The 26837-nt window shown below is 45.7% G+C and overlaps 1 long non-coding RNA gene and 1 other non-coding gene across 2 annotated transcripts in view; both read left to right on the top strand.

Annotated features, from left to right (window-relative positions):
- The window catches only part of LOC134737486 (uncharacterized), a 74740-nt gene extending 49314 nt beyond the window's left edge, over positions 1 to 25426 (top strand). Inside the window, exon 2 of the long non-coding RNA XR_010122447.1 lies at positions 22996 to 25426. This is a non-coding gene — a long non-coding RNA (uncharacterized lncRNA). The remainder of the gene's footprint in view (positions 1 to 22995) is intronic.
- On the top strand, positions 21533 to 21634 carry LOC129488923 (U6 spliceosomal RNA). The gene has a single exon (XR_008659767.1). It is a non-coding gene; the product is annotated as a U6 spliceosomal RNA (small nuclear RNA).
- Positions 25427 to 26837: the final 1411 nt, after the last annotated feature.

The following is a 26837-nucleotide window of genomic DNA, read 5'->3' as shown; positions in this document are numbered from 1 at the left end:
ATGACCTTGGCAAACTTATAAAAATTACCATCAACTTTGAACAATTATTAGATGCCTAATTGCACAAGGCGGTGGATTCCTGATTTAAATAGGTCCAATTAGGAAACATACGAAGAGGAGCCGCTCATGTGGAAAGTGAGACCCTCCTGAGGGTGGAGTCCGTGGCACTTTGCAGAAAGAGCTGTGGGGGCAGCAGGGCAGGGCGGAGGTGTCAGGAAAAGTTGAGAGCAAGCTCGGAGGGCCGGCTGGGAAGCCAACTGTGGGTCTCTCTGGAGTCTGTCTCCCTTTGCTTATTCTAAATTATTTTGGAATTCTGGGCTTTCCTCTCTTTATATTTTGTTTATTTATTTAAAAGAACAAAGGAAACACAGAGCTAGAGATGTCAAGCAGAAGTTCATTCTTTCTCAGGGTGACAAATTGCCTTCACTTTCCTCCTCTCCTAGCAACATAACCCCATGACCGTTTCTTTTTGATTTCCTTAGGAAAACAACCTTTCACTTTTCATACTTCTGGGTTTTTTTTTCAAGACAGAGTCTTACTCTGTCGTCCAGGCTGGAGTGTAGTGGCACCATCTCGGCTCACTGCAGCCTCCGCTTCCCGGGTACAAGTGATTCCCGTGCCTCAGCCTCCTGAGTGGCTGGGATTACAGACAGGCGCCACCACGCCCAGCTAATTTTTGTATTTTTAGTAGAGTTGGGGTTTCACCAGGTTGCCCAGGCTGGTCTCAAACTCCTGGCCTCAAATCATCCACCTGTCTTGGCCTCCCAAAGTATTGGGATTACAGGCGTGAGCCACCATGTCCGTCTGGAAACAATCTTTAGCTTGCTAGAATTTAATTCTGTTTTAGACCCCATATGAAGCCCCTCTTGTGATAATCCTAATGTTCTCATTATGTATTTCTCATTAAACAGGTATATCCTATGCTTTGGCTTGAATGCTTTTCCCCTCCCAAACTTATATTTGAAAATATTAATTGAAAACAAGCTTGTAGATGAGGATGGTCCTCTCCACCATCCTTTGGCATTGGGAGTACTAACAATATCATTCCCATTTCCTCCACCCCCAGCACAACAGACATGATGGCAGTGATCAAATGCTTGCTCAAGACCACTGGAGTAGTGTGCTAGGGTGAGGACTTGGGTGGGGCCAGGTCCCTGGATTCTATCTACCACCTGTGCTTCTTCTCCTCTGACCCACTCCATCTTCTCCAGGGCACCAAGGGATTTGTGTTGCTGCTCTAATTGCTATATATATATATATATAAAAAAACCTGGACGGCCGCAACATGTATAGGTCCCTGTTAGTTCATTCTTAAAACAAAAATAGGCTCTAGAATTAATTGCAATAGAGTTGGCCTTTTAATCACTCACAAAATAAATGCATTTTGACTCAAATAAAGCAATTTATTTATGCATCATTGAAAATTTAGATTAGAGCAGTGGATTTCAAACTTCTTTAGCAGCAGAACTTCTGTACACACCTAAATACATGGATAAAGGAATAAACAAATTAGATAGACACATGAAAATGGCCTGTGTTGAGAAAAGGGGAGGGGCTGGGTCCATACTTCTACCTGTCTGTTTGGTTCTCCACTGTCACACCCTGGTGGAGAAGCCACTGCCTCACTCTAGTTGAGTTTTCCCACCAGGGTTATATAAGGCGGAAACCAAGCTCGACAGAGTTGCAGCAATGCACAAATGATGAAATGGTGAGGTCTGTAACACACACACATGCACATAGACACACGCATGCGTGCACACACGCACACGTCTTGATATTTATAGGTCTTGAATATCAAAGGTTGCTATGAATTTAGCAATGCTCTTAAATGAGTTGATATAAAATGTCAGTGCCGATTCCTTCTTTCAGATGTGTTCGATCTTGTCATACTTGTATAGAGATAGCCAAAATTAGGCACTAAAGTCACTTCCATGTGTTTTCCCTCTTCCTGCCTGTGTTTGGAATTCCCACATATGTCATCTCTGTGCCTTCTAGAACTAAGACCCCCCTGTGGAGTACTTGACTGTCCACTCATTTGAGGGCAGCTTTATTCAGAGGCCAACACAGAGAGTTAAAGGACAGATAAAGTAGTCCCTCAGAGTGACTACAGTGCTGCAGAAGTCGTTTTTCCCACAACCCTTGTGCTTTAATTAAAAGTGAGCAGCAAAGTTGCCAGTGCAGCATTAGGAACATAGTGTAAGTGAATGCAGAGTGAACTTACTGTATTGTTGTTGGATTTTTAGAAGAGGGGGAAGCTAAACATGAAGTGAGTTTCATATCAGGGAAGAAACTTGACCAAAGAAAATTCCTAGTTAGTTGCTTGCCATTTGCACTGTCTCTTAATGTCTTGCAACTGAGCTTTTGTTTCGTATGTCTTTGTAAACTTCTGATGATAAAGATCTCCATTAGAATATATTGTGTTCTCCTAAAGACTCCAAATTATGGAGAAGTTGTTCTAAATTTTATAGAGCACACAGATCCCTTTGAGGTTAGCCATTTGGGATCCTTCTGCATGATAATAGGTGCAGTCTGATTGAAAAATACCTACTGTCCAAAGCATATGTGAGGTCATAACTTGTTGATCTCAAAGTCCTGTGAGGACACATTTACATGACAGTCAAGCCTTGGTGCACAAGACTGTTAGTATGCAGGAGGCACTTGGTGCCTACAATGACTGCGAGACTCCTTTAAGAAGGATGGGGCTTGGAGTGTCCCCCAGGGGTCTGCTGCTCACAAATCAGGAACCATTGCTCCAGGAAACAGAAATTCTAGGATGTCTGGTTTCAGAGTTAATTTTCCATTAAGAGAGAGAATTTAATCTTCTGATGTTACCATACCCATTTATTCATCATCATAACAACATGACTAAAGAAGTAAATATTGCTGCCAATCTCTTCTGCTAGATTGAGATGATACAGTTAAAATATGTTACCATTAAAAATGGCAATTACACAGTAGGTAGGCCAGATAGGAAGCTTGGGAAAGCTGATGCATTTTAAGCCTATAGCAGTTTACTAAGAACAAAAAGTGCACATAATTATTCTAAAAGTGGACACAATTTTGTTTCTTGCTTTGAACTTCCATAGGAGCCATAGCTAGGATGTTGACTCAGAGTTCTATGAAGTGTGTTGGAGAAAAGTTAACAAAGTAGGAACAGGGTGCCTGTATCTGATGATCTGAATCAATTTTGGTACAGAGCTTAAAAAAGAGGGGGGAATAGGCAACCAAAACCTCCACTGGGCTTTGTCAGGAGCCTCATCAGCCGTGTATGGTTGGCATCCACAGAGAGAACCTCAATACAGGCACCTCAGGGTCCAATTGAGAGGGGCTCCTCCTGCTCTAGATGTGCAGCTGGGGAGGACGCTTTGTGTTCATTCATTCCATTCATTCAGCAGTCATTTGGGGATACAGCAGTGAACACATCCAAGTTCCTGCCCTCATGCCACCTAAGTTCTAGTGATGTGTGGGGGGATGCAGACATACAGCAAGCAAATAAACAAGTTAGTGTAGATTCCACATCGTGCTGTGTGTAGACTTCATGTGGTGTCATGTGCAGACCCCACACGGTGTTGTGTGTAGATTCCATATGGTGTTGTGTGTACACTTCACATGGCATCATGCGTAGACCCCACATGACATTGTGGATAGACTCCACATGGTATTGTGTGTAGACTCCATATGGTGTTCTGTGTAGATCCCACATGGTGTTGTGTGTAGACCCCACATGGTGTTGTGTGTAGACCCCACATGGTGTTATATGTATACCCCATATAGTGTTGTGTGTAGACTCCACCTGGCGTTGTGTTTAGACTCCAACTTGTGTTGTGCATAGACCCCACATGGTGTTGTGTATATACCCTGTATAGTGTTGTGTATAGACTCTACCTGGTGTTGTGTGTAGACTCCACCTGGTGTTGTGTGTATACCCGACAGTGTTGTGTGTGGACCCCTCATGGTGTTGTATGTAGTGTGTGCACTCCACATGGCATTGGTGCATGGAGAAAGGAAGCAGAGCAAGGAGAAGGTGACTTGGCACAGGCTGGTCCTAGGCACCTCCTGAGAAGGTGGCATTTGGGGAGAGACCTGTGTTGAGTAAAGGAGTAAGCCATGCAGCTCTGCAAGGGAGGGGAGTTTCAGGAAGGGGCTGCACCATGTGCAAAGGCCCTGAGCTGGGAGCTAGGGGGCCTGCAGGATGGAGCAGAGTGAGGGGAGTGGAGGGAGGTGAGTTAGAATGTGGGGTCAGAGAGGTCTCTGGGCCATGGTAAGGAGCTTTCTGAGTGACATGGGGAGCCAGGAGAAGCTTTTAAACAGGACACGATCTGACCTTTGTTTCAATAACATCACCTGGGCTCGAGAGATGCACATGCTCTGTCCATGGCACTCACACAGCGAGACTTTCACTCTGTCTGGGAGGGAGTTCAGACCATCCCTTTATAGAGTCATAGACACACCTCCAGCAACTCCTGCATCTCCCTTTCCCAGCCCAGAATCCATCCACTGGACTGCTGCCCTGGGGCCAGGACATGGAACAAGAGCCACCTAACCTGCTGGTGGTATGTGTGTGAGGGGGCCCCACCAGTGAATTAAACCCAGGCTCAGCTGACATGCCCACCTCTGGCTTTTGACTCCCTCCCTCCTTCCTCTTTCCCCATACCATGAGAAAATACTGCATAGGGGTTAAGAGAATGAGCCCAGGAGGCACGCTGCTGAAGTTTAAATCCAAACTTCACCAACACTAGCCTGGCAAGTTACTTCATCTCTCACTGCCACAGTCTCCTCATCTGTGTGAGGGGTTTGATGCTATTTGCACTTCCCTCACAGGATTGTTAGGAGTTCAATGTGTCATCACATGCCCAGCATGGAGAAGATTACCTGGCTCACAAGAGTGCCACGCCACAGGAATGAGTGCCACAGGAGTGAGCGCCACAGGAGTGAGCGCCACATGAGTGAGTGCCACATGGGTGAGTGCCACAGGAATGAGTGCCACATGAGTGAGTGCCACATGGGTGAGTGCCACATGGGTGAGTGCCACATGGGTGAGTGCCACATGAGTGAGTGCCACATGGGTGGGTGCCACAGGAGTGAGTGCCACATGGGTGAGTGCCACATGGGTGAGTGCCACATGGGTGGGTGCCACAGGAGTGAGTGCCACAGGAATGAGTGCCACATGGGTGAGTGCCACAGGAGTGCCACATGGGTGAGTGCCACAGGAGTGAGTGCCACAGGAGTGAGTGCCACAGGAATGAGTGAGTGCCACAGGAATGAGTGAGTGCCACATGAGTGAGTGCCACATGGGTGAGTGCCACAGGAGTGCCACATGGGTGAGTGCCACAGGAGTGAGTGCCACAGGAGTGAGTGCCACATGAGTGAGTGCCACCTGGGTCTCAGTTCCTGCCTTTGTTGTTAATGTCAGCATCTCTGCCACAGGAATAGCTTTGCTTGGGTCTCCCTGCAACGCTCTAGCCATCTCTATGCGCCTAGGGTGAGGAGCCGGCCTTCTCTGTGGCGCAGGGTGAGGGCCGGCCTTCTCTGTGGACCTAGGGTGAGGAGCCGGCCTTCTCTTTGGGCCCAGGGTGAGGGCCGGCCTTCTCTGTGGGCCCAGGGTGAGGGCCGGCCTTCTCTGTGGGCCCAGGGTGAGGAGCCGGCCTTCTCTGTGGCGCAGGGTGAGGAGCCGGCCTTCTCTGTGGCGCAGGGTGAGGAGCCGGCCTTCTCTGTGGCGCAGGGTGAGGAGCTGGCCTTCTCTGTGGACCTAGGGTGAGGAGCCGGCCTTCTCTTTGGGCCCAGGGTGAGGGCCGGCCTTCTCTGTGGACCTAGGGTGAGGAGCCGGCCTTCTCTTTGGGCCCAGGGTGAGGGCCGGCCTTCTCTGTGGGCCCAGGGTGAGGGCCGGCCTTCTCTGTGGGCCTAGGGTGAGGGCTGGCCTTCTCTTGGGGCCTGGGACCCTGCCCAGCTCCTGCAGCCACTTCCCTGGGAGCCCCACTTGGGGCCATGGGCTGCTGCCGGCCTCTATCACCTTGAAGCGGACCTTGGAGAAAGCGCTGAGCCAGCCCAGCCCTGCTTCTTGGGTGTCTGACTGCCCCTGGGGAGCCCTGTGGCAACACTCTCCTGGCTGGGTACCTGGCACCGCCTGCTCCGCTGAGGGGTCAGCCACTCCGGACCCCGAGCCTCGTGCTCTCCTGCACCGGCTTGACTTTTGTGATTGTTGTATTGTTTTGACCAGGACAGCCCCCCAAGGCCCCTCCCTGGACTGGTCCAGATGGGGACCCGAGTGTCCCCACGTGTTTTCAGCACACCCCAAATGCCACTTTGTTTTCCTCCATGCGGAAGGCTGGCATGCCTCCTTTTCCTGGGTTTCAAGGTACCTGATGAAGTCTTCAGAAAACTTGGTTATTGAGCAGCATATCTACTTCTTAGATGTTATTACCTTTTTGACCACCTGCGAAATACATTTACCTGATAATGGCTAGTCTAAATTCTGCACCTTAAACTACAGACTCTGGGCTCACCATGCACCCCACGCCCCCCAGCTCCCTCCCTCACCCTCAAATCTCCTAGGTCCTCTCAGGGCCTCCTGTTCTCCCAGCCTTTCCTGTTCCCTCCTCCCTCCCAGCACATCCCAGCGCCCCTGCCTCCATTAACCCCAGGCCCTGCCTGTATGAGAAATACCTATTTAAAAAACAGCTTTACTGAGCTGTTTTTAAAATTGATATACAAACCTGCACTTACTTAATGTACACAGTTTGAGGAGTTTGCTAGGTTCATATCCACTGAGACCATCACCACAATCAAGATAATAAATGTACCTATTGCCTCCACAAATTTCTTTGTGTCTCCCCATTTTTTACTGTGTTAAGAGCACTAAGCATGTGATCTATTCTCTTAACACATTTTTAAGTGCACAAAGGAGATATAACCTTAAACCAGGAGGCTTACATCTTGGCTCGGGTCCCATAGGATGGAATTACCTTGTGCCAAAGGCCACTGTAAAACTTTACCATGTGAAGCGGACACAGTTGGCTTTCAGAAGAAGAGCTTTAGCAAGCTTTCAGAGCATTGGGGTGCTTCACATTCCAGAGGAAATTTCATAAAAGGACTCATTAGACCATGCACCACTGTGTCATTTTAATAGGCCTTTGTAAAATAACTTTCGCTCTGAGTTTTGAAGCAGCAAATGACTTTTAATCACATTGGAGAATTATGAAACAATCAAAATTGGTGCCTGAACCATTTAAGCATCCATTGGCACAAGTGGTATTTACTGAGCATCTCTGGGCTGCCAGGCAGTGGGAAGTGCAAGGGACAAGGTGTTGTTCCTGTGCTGTCGAGGGACTCACAGTTTCCTAAGGGAGAGACCCAGGTAGACAAGGAAGCAAGGCTTTAACCGGAGTGTCAACAAAATGCCATGAGGGCCCAGAGGATGGGTGAGCGCTGGAGTTTGGCTTGGACAGGGAGGAGGGTTTACTTCAGGGAAAGGAGTGGGGTGGGGCGAAGTGGGGGTGAGACTGATGTTACAAGCCGCCGTCATGGCCTTCCTTCAAAGGCTGCAGAAACAGGCATAGAACTCTGTGATATACAGCTGAAATTTGCCATGTATCTGCTTTGTCCTTGAGTTTGTTCAGAAGATCAGGGTTTCGGCCAGGCACGGCGGCTCACTCCTGTAATCCCAGCAGTTTGGGATGCTGAAGTGGGCGGATCACTTGAGGGCAGGAGTTCAAGACCAGCCTGGTCAACATGGTGAAACCCCATCTCTGCCAAAAATACACAAATTAGCCAGATGTGGTGGTGCACACCTATAATTCTAGCTACTCAAGAGGCTAAGGCAGGAAAATCACTTGAACCCAGGAGGCGGGTGTTGCAGTGAGCCAAGATCATGTGACTGCACTCCACTGTGGGCAACAGAGCGAGACTCCGTCTCAAAAAAAAAAAAAAAAAAAAAAAAAAAAGAGCCAGGTTTTAAGGGCTTGTTAGTCTGAGGTACAGGGAATACTTCTGACTGTCATAAAACTCCACAAATTATATGTAGAAGTTTTCATGCATGTACATTTTCCTGGATATTCCATACTTGCCTTCAGTTTTTAAAGAGTGTGTGTCCCTAAAAGAGCATAACTATTGTATCTGTGCCAGGCTGCTCCCCTCTGCCTGGGAAGCCATCTGTGGTGGTGCTGGTTGTCCCTGGACTGCTACCCAGAGACCCGGGCATTCTTGTTTGACTTTGGAAATGTTAAATCCCCATGCGCCATTTTGTCCAAACAGCTCCCATTCTAGGCGCCTAGAAAATATTAGTTGAAATGAACTGAATGCTTATCTAGGTTGTATTTTCATTTCTCCAACATACCCTATATGGCCAGTAAAAGCATCTTTACCCAACTCAATAACTCCACTGGCATGAACGAGAAGGCGGGAGGCCTCCATGTGAAACCAGCAGGAAGTCTCCATGTTCCTGGTTGAGGTGCACCTCCCAGCTCAACTAGAAAATGAACTTTTCTGGTAATCTTTGGGGAGTGACTAGTTCCCTCACGCCTCGCCAATAGTGGAGAGCTGTAAAAGACTCATTGGAATAGAAGCTTCCAAAAGACATCAGCAAAGTTTCTGAAAAGGCAGTAAAAGGGAAAGAAACAAAGAAATGAACATCATTGATTATAAGGAAATTATTCTTGACATTTTACATAGCATAAAAAAAGAGGACCATGCACAATAAATTAAACAATCTTAATGCTCCCACTGCAAAGGGTCACTTGCAAATAACTTTCATTCCAGCTGTGTGTCTTTGGGTGAGTTCGTTAAATCTTCTTTTAGCCCCAACTTTCCCATCTTTGAGAGGTCAAGTCTCACATGGCTATGGTGAAAATCAAATGAGGTGAAGGATGTTGAAAGGACTTAGTAAAAGATCCAGTCTGCACAAATAGAAGCTTCCATGGCCGTCAATACTGACCGTCTTTGATAACTTTGCTGCAACCTATCTTGAAATCACTTGAGATGATAGTACTGCCTTCATGTCACCCACCGGCCACCAGGTGGACTCAGCTGCCCTGGCTTAGTGGCTGCATATCCAATTTCTCACTGCTTCCTAAGCGTCCTCCCGTCTCTAAGCCACACCTTCAGAAGGGGAGAATGCCTTTCCTGTAGAGGAAGACTGTTCCTCAGTCAGGTGGTCAGATGCAGTCCCCTTACCCTGTAACCTCTCTCCTCCCCTATGTTTCAGGGCTAACTCATGGAGCTCATGGAAGTGGGCAGATGGCAGGTAGGGTAGAGATTGGGGGTCGGGAGCTTTCCTCCTTCCCTAGGGCTGTGGCACAACTTCTCCTGTTCACCCCTTTCACGGAAGAGACATTTCCCCTGAAGTTCTACCCTTGAGTCTCCTGTCTCTTAACTCATGGTCTCCTGGGCAGTCTCATCTACTCTGTGACTCCGGCTCTTGCCCCCTAGGCCACTCTAAATGCCACCTCCTAATGTGCCTAGGGCTCCAAGGGAGTGCACAGCGCACAGCAGTCTCTCAGCAAATACCCCTGAAATGAATGCACCCTGGGCTTCCCATGCCTCCTTCTTGTCCCTGGACACACTGCACTCCCCGGTGAGCTCCCTCAGATCCTCCCTCCCTTCCTCGCCCTCCCCAACTCCATGTCTCCCACCAGGGTTAACTCTGTCATTGCCAAGCCCGATCCTGTGGGCTGTCACCCCATCCTCTTTCATGTTCCTCCCTTCAGTTTCTTTTTCCTCTGGTGACTTCTTGGCACTGATACTCTGCTCATCCATTCCTAGGGCCCCTGCTCTCAGGCCGCTCAGCACTTCTGATAGACACAGCCCACCTGGTCTCCATTCCCAATGGGGCCATCTGTGGCTGCTCAGTATCTCTCATACTCTGTTCATCTCTCTCCTCCAAACGACCTGGCCTCCTGGCCTCCTTCTTAGTAAGTTAATAAAATTTCTCTTGCCACTCTTCCCTTCTTCCTTCGGGTACGGAGCATGCATCTCCTTCTTCACTCAGGTGAGTCCCTCTGTCTGGCTCTGAATTCCATCCAATAGATCCAGGCTCTGGGGCTCCCAGTCATCCCCTCCTCCCAGTGTCTGTTGCTTCTTCTGTCACTGCCTCCTTCCCTTCAGCCTGTCCACCTGCTCTGTGGTTTCAGGTATTTGCACACACACCACAGCCAAAGGCACACACCTTTCTGGGACCCAGTTTAGTGTCAGGAAACCACCTTATCCCTTTGTGCTGCTTTCTATTGATTCAATGCATGTAAAGTGTTTAGAATAGATGATAGATATGAGCGAGCGACCGTCATCATCATCACTATGGTCATCATCATTGTAATTTTTGTAGCAAACATTCTTAAATGTTTGTCCAAGTTCACCACCTCCATTTCCTCCTCCTCCAAAAGCCCCTGAAATCTCAGGAGCCACAGGCTGGCTTTGATTCTGCCACACCCTGAAAGTATTCTGACTAAGATCATCACTGGCATCCCCGTCACCAAATCTAAAGGAGGATTTTGGCCCTTGTCATACTTTACCTCCCCATCAGCTTCAGATGCAGTTGGAGCCTCTCTTCGTTTTTCCCTGAAATGCTCTCCAGCTTCCTCAGATTGGGCAGCCCCTACCTGCAGCTGACACCACCCCCAAGCACAGCTGAGGCTCCTCCTCATCTCTGACCTTGAAAGTCAAGGTAATCCTTGGTCATCGTTGGAGTCATCAGGGCTCAGTCCTCTGAGCCCCTCTCTTTTCTGTCCTCACTCATCCCTAGGGGACCTCATGCTGTTTCCTGGCTTTAGATATCATCTATATCCTGACCACTGGCAAATATACTCGCTGGCCCTGGCCTTCCCCTTGAATTCCAGACTGGTACACCTGAGCTTCTCCTTGACATCTGCTGCTCTTGGACATTCAGTGGGCATCTGAAGCTCAGCATGTTTGAATCAGAGCTTCTCATGTTTCCACCAAACCTGTTCTTCAAATCTGTCTCCAGTTTCAGTGAATTCTTCCAATTGCTTAAGATTGGAGCGAACGTTCATTCGTCTCTACTTCTTACACCCCACATGAAACTCCCTAGCAGATTATGTTGGCCTGAGAATCAGGTCACATTCTCCCCACTATACTAACCCACCCTGCTCCAAGCCCCTATCAGCTTCTCCCAGCTTCCCACAATAGCCTTTTAATGATCCTCCTGCATCAGATCTGGCTCCCCTGCCCTCTCCCCTCTGCACTGCTATAGCCTTCTGTCAACATCTGTAAAATTAATATCAGTTTTGTCATTTAAGTCAGCCACAGGGATCCTGTTACAATCAGATCATGTCATTCCTCTGAGCAAAATTCCCCCCGGCCACCAACTCACTCCATCCAGGCCAAAGTCCTCATGACATGCGAGGCTGTGAGTGGTCCTGTCATCCTGACTCATCTCTTACTTCTCTTCCCCATTCCTTCTGTTCAAGCCAACTGTCCTATGCACTATGCCCCAAACTCGCGACACACCCCTGCTTCGTGTCTGTGCACATTCTGTTCCTTCCGTTCCTGAAGTTATTTGCATGGCTTCCTCCCTGACTTCCTTTGACCCTTCATTCACACCTTCTTAGTGCATCCTTCTCTGGCCAGGGACACTACGATTTCACCCCCTCCTCCCATCACTACATACCCACTTCTCTTCTTTGCTTTAAATATTCTTTTGCTAACACTTAATAGCTAACATTCTACATGTTTTATTATTTATCTTGTATATTGTTGGTCTCCCCAGTGTCTTACTAGAACAGAAGCTTCATGATGCAGGGGCTTTTTTGACAGCTTTCCCACCCCAGAAATAGAAACAGAGCCCAACCCATAGTTGGCACTCAATAAATAGCTATACAATCAATAAGTGAAGATTCTTTTTAAAACCTTTTTCATGTGCCCATCTTCTGCTCCATAGCCATTGGTGTCCCCTTATCTCATTGATATTTTCTTCAGGGTATTTTATCCATGCCCTGGGCTTCACCTGGAGTGACACCATGTGATGGAGAGCAATATTGTTCCATAGCTTTTATTTCTTCCTGAAACCACACCCTTTTCAATACAACTTTGAAGCAGAAGCAGAATATACGTTCTCCAGCCAACTGAAGATGGACTCAACTATGTGATTTGCTTTGGGAGTCTTAACAAACATGTGGAGCCTGAGTCCAGCCAAGCTTAGCAGCAATGAGCAGAGCCCCCACAGCTGACCATCTCACATGCTTCTGAGTTTGGGGAGGTAGTTTGTTATGCAGCAGTAGCTGACTGACACATATTTTAGTAACTCCCAAATTCATTCCTGAGTCTAAGTCTCTATCCTGAGTTCAAGGTCCAAGTTCCACTTTTTAACTGCCTCCTGGACGTGGCCCCTGAATATCTTGCAGGGATTTAGCAGCTGTCTTTCTCATCTTCCACTCCATTGCCAGCCAGCTCTGAATTAGCAAGGACACTTTAAATTATCAGGCAATTAATTGGCTCATTAAACTGGAAAGCCCAGTGGCAGGATAGACTTTGGGTCAGCAAATCCAGTGGCTCCATGCTGCCATCAGGGATCCAATTTGTTCCTGTCTGGCTGCTTGGCCTTCTATTGTGTTGGTTTCATTCCAAGCCTGGCTGCCTTCTTGGCCTTAGGATGGCTGCCATTGCAGCCTGGGCTTCTTTAAACACACACAATAGCCGGGAGGAGGTCTTCCCACAACTCTCAAGCTCAAATCTAGAGCTTTATGCTGGTTGGATCACCCTTGAAGTAAGCAGTGTGGCCAGGGGAATATCATTTGCTGAATGGCTCAGAACTGTGCTGTTTGAACCACATCAGGTGGATGGGGTCTGGCTGCTTGATGGAGACCTGTGGTGGGGTGGGGACCTGTAGAACTGGCATGGAATCCATTGCCCCAAAGAACTCAGTTACTGAACAATGGGAGAGGAAGAAAGGATGTCGAGGAGACCCTGGCATCTGCCACATGTCTCTTCTGTATTTCCAATATTTATATGCTGTCTAGTGGTTGTTTTGGTGTTTTCCTAGCTCCTGGTCACTCTCTTGGTCACCAGGTCTAGCACTCTCTAGATACTCTCATATCTTTATCTCTCCATTCTCACTGCCAGTGCCTGTATCAGTCCCCATATTTCAATTAAAATGAATAACTTATTGCAAAATGCTAATATGATATTATAGGAAAGTCAAGCAATACTGCTAAGTAAAAAGGAAAAGAGTGAATATCACCCACACTACCCAGAAATCACAGTTCACATTTCGATATTTGTCCATTTGAATTATATTCTTCAAAGATTTTAGTCAAACCGTATGACTGGGTTCAGAACAGCAGCCTGGTCTGGACTGTGCACGGAGTTAGGTGATTCCTCACTTTCTAGAGCCCTTTCTGGGTTTTGACCTGGCAAATCCATCCATGTGCTTGTGAGTATTTGAGGACATTGAAGCCGATTCACAGCCATTTTTTTTGTTTTTTTTAATTTAAAGGAGGCCCAGGAGCTCAATAGGAAGTGCTGAAGCTCGGCCACAGAGATGTAGAGATGTGTCTGACCTGGAAGAGTTGGGGGGAAGGGGATAGAAGACAAACTGCAGAGGGACAGAGTGATTCCTGAGAGAAAAATCACGAGTGAGAAGGCTGTTTGTGGGAGGTGTGAGGAAGCAGGGACATTTCAGGTATAGTGTGGGGATACACTGGAACCTTTTCTGACTCAGTTTTCATTTTCCTGGAGGAAACAACTTCATGTCCTGAAAGTGCAAAACTGAAAGAGTTATTTTGGTAAGGTCCCCAACTCCCAACCCCTTCTCGCAGAGGAGATCCAATGGAGGAAAGAAATCAAACGAAAACATGTAACAATGAAAGCATTATCTGACGGATGGAGAGAAAGATGAGAACCCAAGGTCGCCAGCAGCCACTGAGATGCCACTACTTGACGGTGGCAGTAGAGGGTGGCAGAGGTACTACTATTACCATGAGCACTAGCGGGCAGATGGGGAGAAGGTAGGAAGTGCCGCAGATGGGCCGTCAAAGGTGGCTTCTCCAGCTCTAGGGTGGACAGCTCTCTTCGACTGTGTCGCCTCAAGTGGGAAGATAGTCCAGAGGGCCTAGTGATAAACAGTTAACATGAGCCTTTCTTTCTTTCTCTTTCTTTCTTTCTTTCTTTCTTTCTTTCTTTCTTTCTTTCTTTCTTTCTTTCTCTTTCTTTCTTTCTTTTTCTTTCTTTCCTTTCTCCTTCCTTCCTTCTTTCTTTTCTTTTCCTTTCTTTCTTCCTTTCTTTCTTCTTTCTTTCTTTTTTTCTTTCTTTCTTTCTCTTTCTTTCTTTTTCTTTCTTTCTTTCCTTTCTCCTTCCTTCCTTCTTTCTTTTCTTTTCCTTTCTTTCTTTCTTCCTTTCTTTCTTCCTTCTTTTTCTTTATTTTTCTTTTCCTTTCTTTCTTTCTCCTTCCTTCCTTCCTTCTTTCTTTTCTTTCTTTCTTTTCTTTCTTTCTTTTTTTCTTTCCCCTTCCTTCCTTCCTTCCTTCCTTCCTTCCCTTCCCTTCCCTTCCCTCGTCCTTCCTTCCTTCCTTCCTTCCTTCCTTCCTTCCTTCCTTCCTTCCTTCCTTCTTTCGAGACGAAACCTCACTCTGTTGCCCAGGCTGGAGTACAGTGGCATGATCTCAGCTCACTGCAACCTCTGCCTCCTGAGTTCAAGTGATTCTCCTGCCTCAGCCTCCTGAGTAGCTGGGATTACAGGCATGCACCACCATACCTGTCTAATTTTTGTACTTTTAGTGGAGATGGGTTTCACTATGTTGGTCAGGCTGGTCTCGAACTCCTGACCTCAGGCGATCCATACACCTCGGCCTCCCAAAGTGCTGGGATTATAGGTGTGAGCCACCATGTCTGGCCCTAACATGAGCATTTCTAACAAAAATAAAACAAAGATATTCAACCCCCCAAATTCATACTCAATATACAGTCATACAAATTGAATCTTTTCAATTTAAAAGTGTTGAGAATATTTTATAGTCAATTTGAAATTTGAATAGAGAAGTTAGTGACCACGCGGTTCATATAATTTCGTATTTCTCGGTCCTTTCCTGTTGTAAAGAGCCATGACCCTTTATGCCAGCTCCACGCTGGTGATATATAGCACTCAATGAAACCAACACCTTATTGAACCATCAAATATGTCAAAAGGAAATTTAGAACAAGTGGCAGGAAAAGCTTCATAGCAGGAAAGTCTTATGGGAACATAAAATTATTTCCCAAGGAAGTTGTTAAAAATCCATTATGCGAGCCATTTATAAATGTGTTATTTATCAACATCTTGCAAAAAAAAAAAGTGAGACAGCACATTACCAGCAAAATTCATATACTGGCAAGCTAGACCACATGCCTCAATAGCACCTTTTTTCAAGTCCACTGATGATTTCATTTATAGCACTCCTTTTTTTCACATGATAGAGAATGTTATTTGCTTGCAATATGATATGTAATACCAAAATGAAACAGTTGCTTTCCGAGAATGAATATGGAAAGATATTTTTTGTTATCCCTCATAGCTCTCACTCGTAAATCAGTGCAAAATACATGTGAAAAATCTGTGCAACTTCAAATAAATTTAATTTTTTAATAGTCAGATTAGTTATGCGAATATGTCCTTAGATGACACAAAATTGATTTATTGCTGATTAACATGATGTATTAATATTAACGTGGTTATTAGTACATATTAATTTAAAATGACCCAAGGGAAAGTTGGTTGGGAAGGAAGGCATCATAGGGAAAGCCTCTGGTTGGGGAGGACAATGGAGAAGGATGAGGTGGAAGAAGTGGTGAGCAGAGGGCACGTACAGTCTAGGATTGGGAGGGAGTGGGTTTAGGGCATTTCATATAATAAAGATTTGTATTCAAAGCTGAATCAAGATGGTACCACTGAAGACCACTGGCAGAGATCTTTTAAAAATCTAAAATATGGCTGGATGCAGTGGCTCACACCTATAATCTCAGCACTTTGAGAGGTGGGTGGATCACAAGGTCAGGAGTTCAAGACCAGCCTGGCCAAGATGGTGAAACCTCGTCTCTACTAAAAAATACAAAAATTAGCTGGGCATGGTAGTGGGCACCTGTAATCCCAGCTACTCTGGAGGCTGAGGCAGAGAATTACTTGAACCCGGGAGATGGAGTTTGCAGTGAGCCGAGATCATACCACTGCTCTCCAGCCTGGGAGACAGAGTGAGACTCCATCTCGAAAAAAAAAAAAAGAAAAAACTACAATATGATTTCTAATGTGAGATCCCACCATAGAGGAGAAATTAATTGGAAAATATTCATTCTTATGAGCCACCCTGATCTATGCTTCTGGGATATCTCTATATGTGCCTAAGGCCTAAATAACAATGCACTTTTAGACTTCAAAGTCTGAGAAAAAAAAAAAAATGGTGTGTGGAGCCCACAAGATATCAACTACCAAGTTTCTAATTTACAGAGCAGCCTGAAAGATCAGAGAACATTCTGTAACCATGTGTGAAGTGACCACTGTAAAGTTCTTCAAGCTATGGAAAATATTGAAGTCAAATATTTACAGTACTGAAGGGCCCACATGCAATGGAAAATAACCCCCAAATTAAGAACATCTGGGGGAAAAGTCTAACAAGAGCCAAGCAATGAAAGCAGCAATAAAGATGCAGAATGCATTTGTGGAAGGCTCATGAAGAAGGGAGCCTTTTTTTCTTTTTCTTTTTTGTTCTCTTTTTTAGGTAATTAGGCTACCTTCCTGTGGTGAGCTTAAGGGAAGTGATTTGATTCTGTCTGACTGAGTTTACAAGCTGCCAGATGAAAAAATTGCTACTTCCCATTTCATGAAATAAAATAATTACTGATGTATAGAACTTGTAGACGATCTTAGATGTTAAAACACTAGAGAAGTAAAACATATGCGTATATAATTATCTAGGATCAATCAATTGAGGAATGTTTTATCTGGGTTGTAGAAAAACAAGAAAGGGAGACAATTTAAAGAGAAGAAGAAAAATATTGGCTTTCTTGTAGTCAAGATCTGGATCCATGTGTTACTTATCATTATTTTAGGCCGGTTGCCTAAACCTCTCCCAGCCTCAGTTTGCACATCTTTAAAATGGGACTCTGATAAAGATTCATTGACAGAATTGCCAGACATGGTGGCTCATGCCTGTAATCCCAGTACTTTGGGAGGTCGAGGCGGGTGGATCACTTGAGGCCAGGGGTTTGAGACCAGCCTTGTCAACATGGTGAAATCTCGTCTCTACTGATATTCAAAAATCAACCAGGCTTGGTGGCTCATGCCTGTAATCCCAGTACTTTGGGAGGCCAAGGCAGGTGGATCACTTGAGTCCAGGGGTTTGAAACCAGCCTGGTCAACATGGGTGAAATCTCATCTCTACTAATATACAAAGATTAGCTAGGCTTGTTGGAACATGCCTGTAATCCCAGCTACTCTGGAGGCTGAGGCACAAGAATCGCTTGAACTTGGGAGGTGGAGGTTTCAGTGAGCAGACTCATTGGCAGAATGCAGATGAGGCACACAGCCTTACACCTGGCCTATAGAAAGTGCAGACCACCTGGTGTTTGCCATTACTATTATTGTCGTTGTGTTGTTGTTATTGCTGTAAGTGTTGTTATTACATTTTTACTTAGGGAAGCAAGGTGTCAGAAGGAGGTTAAGATTCTATCAAACAATAGTGTCCTAATGAAAAGTACTTATAAACTTTTAAGGGTTGAAACTCTCTTGGAAGCCACATAAAATAATGGGGTGAAGTATTTTTTTTTTCCTTTGATGAGAACAGTTGCCTGAATGCACAGGAATGCCCCTGGGGTATGTTAAGATGCTCTCATGTTGAATGTACTGGGGAGGAAAAATTAATAAAACCCAATATGAATGAACAAGGCCTCACTCCCCAAGTTTCCTCTAATCTGATATTTATAATAGGACATCATACAAGGGTAGATTCTCACAGCTGCTGTCTAGCTTAATACAAATGGTTTTGAAGTCTTGGATGCCCTTGGATGTGTGTTATTTATACTGTGCATGGTATACTCATTTAGCATTTCCACCTTGAAAACCTCCTGCTACTTAGGCATGGAGAAAACTTTGAAGTTAAGAAAGTTATAAACTTCAAAAGATTGCTATTGGTTGAGTGTACAGGATTATAATAGGGAATCAGAAGAGGACAAAAGAATCCAGTGGTATTCAAATCATGTTAGAGACCATTTGATGTCTGCCTGCTGTTTAGGGACTGAATAGCAAATTGCAAAGAACTCCTAATCATAGGTATGGTCTAAGTGCCTATTAGAATACCTTGAGCAGTTAACAGTAGCAGCAAAAGTCTATTAAAAAAAAAAGTCAGAAACATCCAAATTTGTTGTTGGTCAAACAGGTCGACTTAGTTACTGGCATTGTCAATGACGCCAGTGGCTAAAAAACCATGATATATAATGATATGATAGAATACATATAATCATCCTTTCAGAACTGCAAGGGATGGAAGGAGATACCATGTCTGTTCAATGCCTGATGCAAAGCTAATGATTAATTCAAGTTCTTTTTGTTTTTCCTCTTCTTCCCTTCCCAGAAAACCAAATAAGGGTCCCAATGACATTTTGCCATGGATGTTCCCACTGCTGGAATTACTGTCAATGATACGTGTTTAGTGGATGAGGACCCAGTTTTCTTCCTGACCTGTAGGAGGGGTGGAGGAAGATGACTCTGGGTGCGGGCAGACATGCTAATGGTCAAACCCTGAGGAGGAGGAACATCCTATGCCTGGGACTGTATCAAAGCCCCTGAGTTACCAGTGACTGTGCATTCCTCTGGAATCCCTCTTTTTCTGAACCCCAGGTCTTAGAATGGCTGCTCATAATCTGGAACAGGGTGGGACAATCAATAACAGATCTGCACCTCATAGGCCTGAAGATGTAAGTTCAGGGCCCTGTGTTGAGAAGAATTGTAAAGCTCAGTTGGAAAGCAAGCCATGATCAATTAGTGATGCCATTTAGAACTGGGTTTTCATCCACTAAACAAGTAACATTGACAGCAATTCAAACAGTGGGAACATCCATGGCAAAATGTCATTGGGACCCTTATTTGGTTTTCTGGGAAAGGAGGAAGAGGAAGAACAAAAGGAACTTGAATTACTCACCTGCTTTGCATCAGACATTGAACAGGCACTTTCAGACATGGTATCTCCTTCCCTGCCTTGCAGTAATCAATTATCATGGAGAAATCAATTAGTGATGTCTGCCACTGGCTAGGGCTAAAGGAAGGCAGCACACACCAGCTTGTGAGAATTCCTTTCCATAGTGCAAGATTTGGCTCAAATACCATCTTACAACCATATCCCAAGATTTAGAATTAAAGCAATGTATGAGCTAAAGGGTAATGAGATCATCCCTATCACTGTTTCTATAATTTAGGCAGTCAATTTATTATACTACCTTATATTATAATTTTTTCTTATTCTTACCACCAGCTTATAAGCTCCTTGAAGGCAGGCACTTTTTCTAAATCGTCCTTACATAACCATGATTCCCCGTCCCTCTCTCTCATTTCCAACTCTAATGCATGCATTCAGCCTTTCTTCTGGTGACACATTCAAAAAATGTTTGCTGAGCCCCTATTAGGGACTAGAAGTGACATCAAGAGGACAAGGCTCATCTCCGTGGAGCTTGCGGCTCGGCATAAGGCAGGTGCCCAGAAGCTCTGCCGCTAAATCTGCCTGCTGGACTCATTGCATCCTACTCCTAAGCCTGGCCAGTGGTGACCTGGGCTGTGGCCGAAGCAGAGTGAGCATTAGGGACCAGCACTGGGTGTAGAGCAGCCTTCTGTGGCAGGGCCTTAGTGAGAGGAACTCAGAAGAGATGCTAGCAGAAGATGGGAGGTGATTGGAATGCTGGACTCTCAGGGGGTCCCAGGGACTAGTTTGCTAGCGGAGGTGGTTGCATTTTCTCAAATCTCTACAGGTTTCTGGAGTAAGCTTGGAAAGCCAGGCAGCTTCTGATCAGTAAGCAGAGGCTGCCACCACTCAATGTGGGGACTGTAACTGCCCGCAGGTCAGCGCACAGGGAACGCCCGTCTGTCCTAGGGTGCAATGATCAAAGGCTTCTTTCATGGAATTCTCCCCCTGCATTCCTGCTTTCTTGTGAGAATTAGTTAGATATTTCACCTTAACTTCACTTATCAGAAAAATTGAAAGGATAAGACTAAATTATTTTGTATCTATTGAACTAATGTTTGCATTTCTAACTTCCTAAATCATCTTACCTAGGCTGCATGAAAGAAGTGTGTCCTAGACTTAGAATAATGTTTAATTTTTTAAAAGATGCCATTCTCTTTCCATGGAAGGTTAGTAATTCCAAAGAAGTCAATATAACATTATCCAGTCCTTCTGTTAACATTTTGATTGCTTTCTTTGTCAGAGTCTTCTTGTCTCAATGGTGAAGTAGGTATAAACGTTTCAACAGCTGTGGAAGAAATGTTTATTACCCTCCAGTTAGGCAAAGAGATCCGTCTTCCCCAAAACAATGCTTGGGGTTAAAGACTTGTCTCCCCTTTGCAATTTAGTTTGCACCTTTATTTCTGAGAATGACTTCAATGTAGGCAGTTGATAAATCAAGGATCTGACTACAAGAAAACCCCCTCCTTCTTGTCCTCTGTGGACAAAAAGGATGTTGTTCTGGTTTGTGGTGGTTGTTTTGGGAGTGAGTGTTGTTTGATTTTCCTGTAGAGGTTTCTCAAAGAAGCTGACTTGATTTTTCCAGGTGCCCCAGTCTGGTACATCACTCCTAGGCATCAAGAACAGCTCAAAACCTCTATGCTGCTGGAGATGGCAAGTTAGGGTAGAAATTCCCCTGGTAGAAAGTCCAATAGGTTCAGGTTCCTTTTGCCTCAATCTTCTTTACCTGTTAGTTCCTTCCAGTATGGGAAAATCCCTGGAGACACTGCAATGCCGGTGGCACCAGGAGACCCCATGTGAGGGCCATTCTCATTAGCAGCAGTCAGACCCCCATGGCAGTGCCACTTTCATCCCACATCCCATGCTTGGAATCCTTCCAGGCTCCCCAGTGTCAGTGGGACAAAGTGGAAACACTAGAGTCCTCCCTGGGAAGGCACAGGTGCCTCCAGCCAAGTGCTTTCTCTCTCACCTTCAAGCCCCTCTGGTAGACACGTCCCGTTCCTGGCGACCTCGGGCATCTGGGCTTTCCATGTTCTGTTCATGGCCTCCAGTGACCTCCCCGGCCCTGCCCTGTGAACATCTCCGACTAAGACCCACACTGCAGAGCCCAGCCTCTGTCACACACTGAATGGCCCAACCACCTGTGCACACACTTTTTCTCCACCTCCCTGAGGACTATGACCCACACTGCAGAGCCCAGCCTCTGTCACACACCGAATGGCCCAACCACCTGGGCACACTTTTTCTCCACCTCCCTAAGTTAATTATTATGTACTCCATAAAGGGATCTTGGAGATCATGTAGTCCGACACCCCATTTAGTAGGCAAGAATATCGAGGCCTAACAGGCAAAAGGAGAGTTAGTTCACATAGAACCCAAGGGTCCTGGTGTATGCTTGAGCAGCACATACACCAAAATTGGAACAATGCAGAGAAGATGAGCACGGCCCCTGCACAGGATAGCATACAAATTCATGAAGCATTCCATCTTTTTATGTTTATTCCAACAATGTTCACGGTAGCAAAGTCAGGAAATCAACCTAAGTGTCCATTAATAGATGGATAAAGAATACATGGAACTGGGAGCAGTGGCTCACGCCTGTAATCCCAGCACTTTGAGAGGCCGAGGCAGGTGGATCATCTGAGGTCAGGAGTTTGAGATCAGCCTGGCCAACATGGCAAAACTCCCTCTAAAAATACAAAGAAAATTAGCCGGGTGTGGTGGTGCACACCTGTAGTCCCAGTTACTCAGGAAGCCAAGGCATGAGAATGGCGTGAACCCGGAAACGGAGGTTGCAGTGAGCTGAGATTGCTCCACTGCACTCCAGCCTCAGTGACAGAGCGAGACTCCGTCTCAAAAAAAAAAAAAAAAAAAGGAAAAAGAAAAAGAATATGTGGTCTATATATTCAGCCATAAAAGAGACTGCACTCCAGCCTCGGTGACAGAGCGAGACTCTGTCTCAAAAAAAAAAAAAAAAAAAGGAAAAAGAAAAAGAATATGTGGTGTATATATTCAGCCATAAAAGAGAATGGAATCATGTATTTTGCAGCAACGTGGATGGAACTGGAGGCCATTCTCCTAAGTGAAATAACTCAGAAACAGAAAGTCAAATATCATATGTTCTCACTTAGAAGTGGGAACTAAACAGTGGGTCCACATGGACATACAGGGGAATCCTTGGAGACTTCAGAAGGTGGGGAGGGTGGGAAGTCGGTAAGGGCTGAAAAATTACCTGTTGGGTCCAGTGTTCATTATTTGGGCAGTGGGTACACTAAAAGCCTAGACGTCACCACTATGCAACACAGACATGTAACAGAACTACCTTCCTACCCCCGAGATCTATAAGAATAAAAAAAAACACAGTGGGGAAAAAAGAGTCCCAGGATCATTTCTATTACACTGCATTGTCTTTTATTTTGTTGTCTTATCAGCCTTTTTTTTTTTTTTTTTGAGACGAAGTCTCACTCTGTTGCCCAGGCTGGAGTGCAGTGGTGTGATCTTGGCTCACTGCAACCTCCGCCTCCCAGGCTCAAGCGATTCTCCTGCCTCAGCCTCCTGAGTACCTGGGATTATGGGCACATGCCACTACCCTCCCACTAATTTTTATATTTTTAGTGGAGACGGAGTTTCACTGTGTTGATCAGGCTGGTCTTGAACTCCTGACTTCAAATGATCCACCCACATCAGCCTCCCAAAGTGCTGGGATTACCTGCATGAGCCACCACACCCGGCCCTCTTACCAGCTTTTGTGGCCCATCTGTGAATCTGTCTGATTTCTCCAACCAGATTCTCAGCCCTTTGAGAATAACTATGTCTTGTTTCCTTTGTGCTACTACTTATTTCCTTCGTAACAGTCAGCAGAGCCTGCAAAGAAGGATCCTCTGGCTGAATTGATGGATAACAGCTGTGTGCTTTATAAAACAGCAAATCACCAGGACACCCATCTTGGAGACTGTCGTGACACTCAGAACAGGGGCTGTTGAGCTGCTGATACCGGAAAGCAAATTGTGCCTTGTCATAGAGCAGACCTGCTGGACAGAGATGGAGCGGTCACTTGGTCCGGTGTTGTAATTGTTCAGTGCAGACGCCGAAGCCCAGCATGCTGAGGTCACACAGTTATCTGGCACCGAAACCGGAATTGGAACAATGTCCTGCCCTGCGTTTGTCACTTCAATGCCCCCCAGTTTTCCCGGACAAAGGTTTGCATGAATAGTAGCTGAGGGAGGTAAGGAGGAAGGAAGAGAAGCTGCTGCACTGAACAGAAGTCAGGGTGCTGTGGCTCTGCGTGTGTTACTGCAGCAGGACCCGGCAGCGGAGGCCGAGGAGGCTCCCAAACTTCTCCAGTGTCTTTCCCAAGCTTCTGCTCTTCTTTCTCTTTTCAGCTAACCTCCAGGCTCTCTATCTTTTTGTCCTTAGGCTATAGTCTCTGATTAAGATGTACTCGCTTCCTGCTTAATGGAACTCATTACATCAGGTCCTACCTGTCCCCAGAACTCCCTACTTCATTACAGAAAACTGCCCGCTGATCTTGGAAAGGGCTGTCAGGCGAGGGACCCTCCTCAGACTCACGATTCTTTTGGGCCTGCTTTTCCAAAACTGCTCCCATTTCTGTCTCTGCCTCTGTCTCTGTCAAACAACCACTGTCAACAGTTCTTTAAACCAAAAATCATTGCTCAGGAAGCAAATTTGTTTGCGGGAAGAATGACAGTCTGTCGCCATGCAGAGGGCGGCGTTCATAACGGTGCTTGAAGGAATTCACAGGTCAGGCCAAACAACGCCCAGCGCGTTCATCAGGCAGCTTGAGCACGGGTTGTCTTCCGCCTTCTTGCTGGTTTGACATCGTGGGTAAAACCCGGTCATTTTTCCAGAAGGATTCTGAAGAGGTTGTGTAAATTGAAGAAATGGCTTGCTCTTGTTAGGAAAGCAAAGCCAACCTTTGAGATATTCAGGGAATGTGAGGTCTACTGGGCTCTTTTACTGCCAAGTTTCTTATCATGAGAAACCGCTCTCAGCTCCTTAGTGGAAGGAAACGAAATGTATGGAAGGCATTATCAGCTTACTCAGATAACTGCACCAGCGTAAACCAGGTTGTGACTAATTTGCAAACTTAGTGCAGGGAAGGGCCTTAGACGTGATTCTGGAATTGCCAACCCTATGAGCTTCCACAGATGCCGTGGGCCACTTTTAGAGCTCATGGATTCAGCATGTGGCTGTTGGGAACAGGCTTTGCTATGAAAATCAGTGATGGCTTATAATGCCTCCAACTGCCATATATGTTTTCATAGGATTATTATTTATGATCTCAAATAATATTTCCATCTGATTAGCAGTGAAACAAACCAGGATGTGAGGAAATGGGAACTTAATTAAAGGTTGCTGCCTGGTCAGGGTGGCATTCCAGACCATGGATCCTGTTATGTTGGAGGGACGCCCAGATTCACCCTGAGCATGCCTCCCTTCGTCTTCTCATGCAGCCTCTAACTCCGGGTGTCTCTTGCAATGCCACTTAGAATAGTTTCGCTGAAGATGTAGGTGATTAATCAAGGCCCCGGGTGTCACAATGGCCCATTGTCCCAGAAGGCATTCCTTTCGCCAGCTTCTGACCTTTTCTCTTGGGGCAAGTGTGCATTTTCCCAAACTCTTAATGGACAAGAACTCACAGACAATGGCCCTGCGTGTAACTTTCATTTGCGGGATGGAACAGAGACTGTTCGGGTTGCTGGAAGGAGGGAAAAGGGCATGCATTAACTCAATCTTTGTATTCTCATCAAAAAACAGACACATATTTTGAAGAGGACAGCTTTCCACTCGGATTTTTATATTTAAAAGAATCCATTGTACGTAAGCCCATCCTGATAATATTAAAGGAAATTAAAATAAAAGACTCACTCCCAGTCCTACCACCCTGACACTCTGGAAATTTAATTATTTCCGTTTACCGTGTTTCCCTCTAATCTTGTCCATATACAAAGTTTTTACTGAGTTGTCATCAAAGCTCCCCTGGCTTTTAAAAGAATTACATTGTGATGGAGATATCTCTTTTAGAGAGTTATGTGCCATTATTAAAGATTCAAAATATCATTAATTTCCGTCAAGCTCTATTATGTTTATCATCTATCACTGTGTCAGCACACTAATCACTTCCTCAGCTGCCTCAGGACTGCGGCTTAACTATTTACTTTTAATAGAAATCGGACCACTGTGGCCTTTCTCTGCACCAACAAAGACATGCCGTTTCATGAGCTGTTGATCCCCTGAAGCAAGTAAAGTCCTTTAACGGTCTCCTACATGGTTGAGATTTTTTTTAGGTGATGAAAATGAAAGGTCAGAGAAGTCTGTGGAAACAAAGAGACTCATCCCTATTCTCCTATAGTCCCTGGATGATGAGCAATTGTGGACAGCAGCCAGCCTTTACACAGTAGTGTGGAGAATTCTGCAGGAGGGATGCTTCCTCCAACCCTGGGTCCCCAGGCTTGGCTGACAGCTGCCCAGGCAGCTGAGATGAGGGAATTGGCTCAGGTTACCCTGAAGGTGCAAGCTTGGACCCTGGCTCTTTCTACATGCATGGTCCTATCCCTGTAAGAAAGCATGAGAATAGGGGCTTTGGAATCAGATACTCTGGGTTCAAGTTCAGACTTTCACATTTACTTAATATGTGATATCAGGTAAGTTATGTGACCTTCCTCATTCTTGTTTCTTCATATTTGAAATAGAAATTATATCGCTCATTCATTCAATAGATATTGATTGAGCACAGTTCTAGATACGGGGAATATAATGGAGTTTACAGATGAGGAATGGGGAGGGGATACAGATACTGATCTAATTGTTATCCTGTGAACTGCAAGTGCATTCATCAAGGAACAGAGTACCACGCTGTGAGAGCCCGTTAAGAGGGAACTTGAACTTGTTAGGCACGTCAGAGAATGAGTTCACCAGCTGGGGACTGGAGGGAACAGCATTCCCACTATAGATAGTCTCTATACTAAGAGGAAGCATTGTCACCAAAGGTTCCACAGAAGTAGGGGGGCCAAGAAGCACAGGGGCCAACAGAGATGTGGCGAAGGGGTAGGAACCATGGTCTGTGTTAAGAATTCCCTCCCGTGGTGGTGAATTTTAGGTGTCAACTGCGTTAAGGGATGCCCAGCTAGCTGGGTAAGTGTCATTTCTGGATATGCCTGTGAAGGTGTTCGCAGAAGAGCTTGGTGTTTGAATCAGTAACTGAGTAAGGAAGATCCACCTTCACCCAGTGTAGGCGGTCACCATCCAATGGGTTGAGGGTTCAGATAGAGCAAAACACTCTCACACACACACACACACACACACACAACGCAAAGGAAAGAAGAATCTATTCTCTGTCTTTTGGAGCTGGGACAACCTTCTTCTCCTGCTCTCCTGCTATTGGACATCAGAACTCCAGGCTGTCCAGCCTTCAGACTTCAGGATTTTCACCAGTGGCCCTGGCTCTAAGGTGGTTGGTCTCAGACTGAGAGCTACCCTTACCCCAACAGCCGACTGGTTCTCAGACCTTCAGACTTAGATTGAGCTATGCTCCTGGCTTTCCTGGTTCCCCAGCTGGCAGAAGGCCTATTGTGGAACCTCTCAGCCTCCATAATTGTGTGAGCCAAGTCCCCTATTAAATACCTTCTCATATATCTATTTTTGTATCTGTCTATGTATAATCAATCTATCTACC

The sequence above is a fragment of the Symphalangus syndactylus genome, chromosome 8 (genome assembly GCF_028878055.3).
Source record: "Symphalangus syndactylus isolate Jambi chromosome 8, NHGRI_mSymSyn1-v2.1_pri, whole genome shotgun sequence".
Classification (NCBI taxonomy): Eukaryota; Metazoa; Chordata; class Mammalia; order Primates; family Hylobatidae; genus Symphalangus; species Symphalangus syndactylus.
This window is presented reverse-complemented; position numbering and strand designations above follow the sequence as displayed.